This window comes from Pinus tabuliformis, chromosome 3_1 (genome assembly GCF_031772625.1).
Source record: "Pinus tabuliformis cultivar Carrire ecotype Pingquan chromosome 3_1, CPIR1, whole genome shotgun sequence".
In the NCBI taxonomy this organism is placed as follows: Eukaryota; Viridiplantae; Streptophyta; class Pinopsida; order Pinales; family Pinaceae; genus Pinus; species Pinus tabuliformis.
The window spans coordinates 251,907,409-251,914,583 of record NC_142301.1 but is presented as its reverse complement, the minus strand read 5'-3'; positions in this window follow the sequence as shown (position 1 = coordinate 251,914,583).

The window sequence follows — 7,175 nt, the reverse complement described above, 5'->3', positions numbered from 1 at the left end:
GGCTTCGCGGTGCTGTTCTTTGCTTGCAGCTTCGGCGGGTTGTCTTGGGCTGTCCCGCCTTGGCTTTGTCCTTTATTCTGTGGTTTAGGGGCACCTTTCCCCTGCTTTGGATTCACAGATCTAAAGTCTCGCTTCTTTTGTTTAAACTTCTACTCGACCTTGACGGTATATCGGTATGCTGCGCCGAGCGAGGAGATGTTCAAGAATTGTATTTCTTCCTGGATGTACTTGTGCAGGCAGCCACGGTATTTGAGTATCAAATGTTGCTCCGAATCCTTGATACCCAACTTTGTGCGAAGGGTATGAAAAAGATTGGTGAACTTCGGCACGTCTTGGTCCCTTCCTTGCCGCAGCGTGGTCCACTTTATGTATTCATCCTCATAGCTTCCGACAGGGTAGTACTGCTCCTTGATGGCATCCCGGAATGAATTCCAGGTAGGTGCGGCTGAAAATAGTGAGCCAGTACTTTCATCCTTCTGCTCGCAGTAGGTTTCCCACCAGTCCTTGACGTGGGGGGCTGCTTTGAGAAGAGCGAAAACAATCTTTTCCCGACTCGAAAATTCATGAACAGAAAAATAACCCTCTAGCAGATTTAACCATTTATCTACGGCATATGCGTCTATCTGACCCTCGAATATGGGGATTTCAAAATTGACTTGTACCTTAAAGGGTGTGGCGTTTCTAGAGTAGCTGCTGGAAGCCGATGCGTCGCTTCTGGGTAGTCGCTGAAGGATCTGGGCAAATTTGTCCATCATCGCGTTCCGTTGTCGCTCGAGAGCTTCTTCGAGCAAGATTTTGATGGGATCTCCTGCCCCCTCATCTTTCTTCTCATCCGCCATGGGAGGCCGTCGGGATTTACGAGGCTGGTCTTGCAAAGGCTCAACCAGTTCAAGCCCTAACTCCTTATATCCCGACCTTGTTGGGGACATGCAAAGAAAAACAGAGAAAAAGCAGACCGCTCTAATACCACTGATCCGGATTTAAACAGGAACACAACAAACTACAGAGATAACCATATACACAAAGGTGCAGCGGAAACAATACTTCATTTCATTAATGGAAAATACTGAAATATGCTTACAACCAGAAATGGAAATAAACTAGCTAGGGCGATGGTAGCTTATCTCTGAGAAGAGATGTGGTGGCTACATGCCTCTGAACTGTGTTACAATGAGACTCGAAGGCCTATTTATTGTTGAGAAACAATGGAAAACCCTTAACATTCCAAAACCTAACCCTAGGAGATGAAACGCCAAACTGTGGGCCCCGTTTGGGTAAATTGGTACATCAACTTCCCGGGGTCGTAACTTTGGCATACGATCTCCGTTTGATGCGTACAATAGCTCGTTAGAAATATCTATCCGAGAACTACTACTTTGGGAAGGGCAACATCGGTCCATGGACCCATGTTGCCCCCAGATTTCCCAAAAAACGTCGTTTAGGGCCTCAAAACGGCTCCAGAAGTTCAGGACCCGAAAAACTGCTAAAAATAGTAAGTTGTGCTACAATTAAAGAAACTGAAAATGCTGAGAGAAACAATGGTGGGGGTCCAGGTGGACTTGGCAGGTGGCCACCAATATCCACCTGGATCATTTTCATTGATCGCATGCTTGGTATCAAGTGTGATGGGATCGGTATGGTTCTTGGATGGTGGTGCATCTTTTCACATGACAGGAGATCGCGATTTGTTTTCTGATCTGGATGAGAAAGATCTTGGAGTGCACATCGAGATGGGCGATGATGGTAGATACAGTGCGACCGGTATCGGTACCATTTCCTTTGAGAGGGAGTCTGGTAAACCCTTCGTATTGAAGGAAGTGATGCATGTTCCAGGATTGAAGAAGAATCTTATCTCTGTGGCGATGTTAGAAGACAAGGGATATTGTGTTGTTTTCAGCAAGGGAAAGGCTTTCCTGCGCAGTAAGACAACTGGAGAAACCTGGAAGATAGGGGTTCGAGTCAAGAACCTTTATCAATTGCATGTAGATGGCTGCGCAACAATGGCATGCAAGGTAGAAGATTTGGTGAGCCGGGATGATGGCGAGCTGTGGCACAGGAGATTGGGCCACCTTCACCATGGAGCCTTGAAGATATTGTAGCAGATTTCTACTGGGCTTCCTAAAGGCACCCTTGCGTAGTCAGATCAGTGCAAGGGGTGTACTTTGGGAAAATTTGTGAAAGCCACCTTTCACAAGAAGGATAGTCGTGCCACGACGATCCTTGAGAGAATTCACACAGACGTGTGTGGACCTTTCTCAGTAGCTTCGACAACAAAGCATAGGTACTATGTGATCTTTGTTGATGATTTCTCTCGAAAGTGCTGGATATTCTTCATGCAGAAGAAGAGAGAGACATACTCAAAGTTCTGTGAGTTCAAAGCACTGGTCGAGAAGGAATCGGGGAAGAAGGTGAAGGCTCTTAGGAGAGACAATGGTGGTGAATTCATCTCTGGCAAGGTCAAAGACTTCTGCAGCGCAGAAGGGATTCGAAGAGAGCTCATAGCTCCCCATAACCCACAGTAGAACGGGGTTGTTGAATGGAAGAACAGAACGATCGTGGGTGCTACACGGGCGATGTTTCATGATCAGGGCCTACCCCTTCACTTGTGGGCGGAGGCATGCAATACTACAGTATATGTGTAGAACCGTTGTCCTCACAAGATACTTGGCATGAGTACACCCGAGGAGACTTATTCTGGTAAGAGGCCTAATATTTCCCATTTGAGGATTTTTGGTTTTCCTGTTTACATACATGTGACGAAGGATGCCAGGAAGAAGCTGGAGCCGACCGCAGAGGTTGGGATATTTGTGGGGCACACTGATACGCCCCACAACTATCACGTGTATTTGCCAGACAGTTGCAAGACTGTTGTGCGACAAGATATCAAATTTCAGGAGGAGAAATCCATGAAGTGTTTGCTTGAGAGGGAGCCACACTTGCATGTAGATGATGAGCTATTCGTTCCTAAGGATGAGCTTTAGGATGTCGATCAGCCACAAGATGAAGTTCATGGAGTGGAAGAGACCACTCATGCAGTGCCAACCATTAGAGGGCGAAAGCGCACTACAGAAGCTGAGCGACTGGCTCAAGATGCAGAGAAGGTTGTAGGACCACCTACAGCACAACGCAGACAGAGACAGTCACCTGATCGGTACACTGGATACATGGCTCTTGTGAGAAAATGTGTCATGACTGAGCCATCCTCTTTCGAGGAAGCTGTGGAGGATCCTGCATGGGTAGATGCCATGATGGAAGAGTATGATTCGATTGTCAGAAACAGTGCATGGGAGACTGTCCCAAGACTGGAGGGGAAATCAGTGGTGGGTTCGAGATGGATCTACAAAGTGAAGCAGGCAGCTGATGGGAGTGTGGAGAAGTACAAGGCAAGATTTGTTGCCTGAGGCTTCTCACAGATAGAGGGGATCGATTATGAGGAGACCTTTGCACCTGTCGCAAGGTATTCTTCCATACGGACGATTCTTGCTCTCTCAGTGCAGATGGGGTGGCACATCCATCAGATGGATGTGAAGACTGTGTTCCTCAACGGAGTCATTGAGGAGGAGGTGTACATAGAGCAGCCTGAAGGTTTCGAGATCTTCAGCAGTGAGTCGCATGTGTGCAGGCTCAAGAGAGCGCTGTATGGGTTGAAACAAGCACCTCGTGCTTGGTACACACGGATAGACAGTTATTTCACCGGACTTGGATTCTCCAAGAGTGAGGTGGATCCTAATCTATACTAGATTGTGGTGGAGGGTAAGTTGCTTATCATTGTACTTTATGTAGATGATTTGATTTTGACGGGAGATGAGCTGTTGATACTTTCATGCAAGGAGGATCTTGCTAGAGAGTTTGAGATGAAGGACTTGGGCCTCCTTCATTATTTCCTAGGATTGGAAATTTGGCAGCGCAGTGATGGACTATTTATTTCTCAGGGTAAGTATGCTCGGGAGATACTGGAGAAGTTCAACATGCATGGCTGCAAGCCTGTTGATACTCCTCTTCCTGTAGGTTGGAGGAAGGAGGATGCTACTTCAGCGGAGGTAGTGGATGCCACTGTTTATCGACAGTTGGTGGGGTCGCTTATATATCTGGTCAATACACGACCCGATATATGCTATGCTGTTAACCATCTTTCACAAGCTATGGTTAAGCCAACCAAGTTCTTCTGGAAGGTAGGAAAGCATGTATTGCGTTATCTCAGAGGCACATCGGGATATGGATTGTGGTAGAGACAGGAGGATGAGGTGAAGCTACATGGCTTCACAGATGCAAATTGGACAGGGAGCCCAACGGACAAAAAGAGCACATCTGGAGGGATCTTCAGTATCAGTTTGACATCATTTTCTTAGTATAGTGGGAAGCAAAGATCCGTGGCACTCAGTTCAGCAGAGGCCGAGTATATGGCAACAAGTTTGGCTGCATGCGAGGCTATATGGATGAGGAAGATCCTGGTCGGGTTGTTCGGGTCACACTTGGAGCCTACTGTGATTTATTGTGATAACCAGAGTTGCATTAAACTCTCAGCTAATCCAGTATTTCATGATAGATCCAAGCACATCGACATCAGGTACCATCATATCAGAGATTGTGTGTAGCGGAGAATCATGTTACTTTCATACATTCCCACGGAGGATCAGGATGCTGATATCTTGATGAAGGCGCTCACTAGGAGAAAATTCGAATACCACAGAGGCAGGATAGGGGTTGCAGATAATCCATATCTTGTTGAGAGGGAGTGTTGAAAATGCAACAAGATGATGGAGCTTAGTGAAAAGAAGTCGCCTTCACTAAGTGGGCCCGCAGGCTATTTTTGGCGCAAAGTCTATTTTTAGACTATGTCTATTTTTAGACATATGGATCATGGTCTATGAGTTGCAGGATGCTATTTATGGATGATTGGTCATGTTGGTAAAAATAGATGGAATTCTATTTTTAGACATATGGCCAGAGTCTATTTTTAGACTGCCAGTTTAAAAATAGAACAGTCGAATATTATTAGCTCTTAATAATATTTGGACTATAAACATTATCTTATCCTCTTGCAGCACTTCAGTTCGAGCTACGAATGTGGCACATGCAACTGCCAGAAGGAAATACGCTTTTCCTATGGGTTAGTTGAGCTATTGCATGATGGACTTCAGTTAGAACTCAAGTGATTGAGTTTGGTGGAGTTGATTGAGGAGTTGATGGAGTTGTGTTCAATTTGACTTAGTTGAACTAGTTGTATTTAGTCTAACTGCCAAATACACTAGTGATGAGTGATGTGAATTAATTATTAATTAATTCACTAATTATTAACTCATAAATCAACTAAAGAATACATCAGTTAACTCAGTGCATGGACAGTTCAGTGGAGACAAGTGTTAGAGGTGGGTGAAAGGGTGAGTCTACTATCAGTTGTGACTATAGCTGTGCATGAGATTTGCACAATCATTGATTGAGATTGCCAATGAGGATTGCACAGTACAGGAAAAGGGAAAACGAGCTTGGATCATTCCTATTCTCATCTTGGATTGCGCAGTAGAGGCAGGCAAACAGTGGAGGAGATTTGAACCTGTGACTTGATTCAGATCTGAGCTAGTTTGTGTGTAGCAGGTGGAGATAGTACTGAGTACTTGTGAGGAGTATTGTACTATGTATTGTTACATGTTCTCTATCATTATAATATATAGATAGTTCGTGGTTTTCAGCTGTATGATTTCTCCATTACATACTGTGTTGATATGTGTGATTGATGTTTCAATGTGCGCATGCGATTGTTTTGGATTCCGCAAATTGATGATCAACGTAGAGGAGGTTATGTATTATGCATGCATTCCAAAAATAGTGTATAATCAGGATAATCTTTGTGAATAAGTGTTATATTATTCAAATTTCTACATTTTAATCTAGGTAGAGAAGGGCACTTGTATGTGGAGTGATTTTCCTCACAGATCAAGCATATTTCTATAAGGTTCAATGGACATTCATTCCTAGGGTGCCTCCTTGTGCATCTAGGGCATAAGATGGCTAATTCTCTATCTGCTTCCTCCTGCTTCCGTTTGATTTGCATAGTGTCTATTTGCAAAGCAAGAATTTGCAACGTTTCACTCTTAAAGTCTCCCAACATGTTCCCAATTTCACTTTTTCTGGATGTATTGGAAGAGGATGAATTGGCCACTGCCTGAAAAGCCCTACCCTTCTTTCTAGATTCCCTAGAATGATTCTTGAAAACTGTCTTGATATTATCATAGGGTAACTGGTAGATGTCCCCTCCTGACAGCAGGTTTAGGGTTTCTAGAAGGTCTTCCCTGATCCCCCTGAGAAGGACTAACTTAAGTGACTCAAGATCAAGTGTGCACCTGACCCTTTTATAGTTGAGATGGAATATTTCCTCATAATCCTCTAAGGACTCATCATGTACCAAGGTCATTCTAAAAATTTCCTCTTTGGTATCTTTAGACCTGCAGTAGTCCCTATACTTGTTTTTGAAATATTGTTGCATCTAAGCCCAAGTGGTGATACTATCCCCACGTAAACCCATGAACCAATGAAGTGTTGCATCCTTGAGAGTGGATGGGAATAATTTCAATTTCTGATTATCAGAGGTGTAATCGTAAGTTCTGCATATGATAGCAAATTCAAACAAAAAAGTATCTAGATCCTCTGAGGTCAGGCAACAGAAGTGAGGAAGAAGTAGAGGGGCTTATGTTTTTCATCTTGGCATCCCCATTAGTTTCTCTGATGAGAAAAGCACACTCAATTCTTTCCTTGTCTCCCCTTTCAATTCTATTTTCAGCCATTGTGTCAGTTGGGATGGTTTCTTCTTCTTCCCCTATAGGATGTTAAAAAATTTCCGATTGTTCGCCTAAGGGGTCCTCTAACTCACAACCACCGAAGAAGACGTAAGGTTAGCTGTTTCAAGTGGTGGGGGTATTTGGTAGAAATTTTCCTAAGTTATCCCTATTCCTACAAGCCATTAAAGGAGTGTTTTTTTTCTTTTTTAGTTTTAAACTACTTGTAGAATTGAAAGAAAACAAAATTGAATTGCATCTATTTACTGAATGGAACTAATTGCAGAATGAAAGAGGTAAGAAAAGGAAGAAAGAAATAAGAAATCACATCTACTCAGACACATCCCTGGCAATGACGCCAAAAAGTGATGAGCACCAGTATTGCAGCAAGGATGTTGCAAA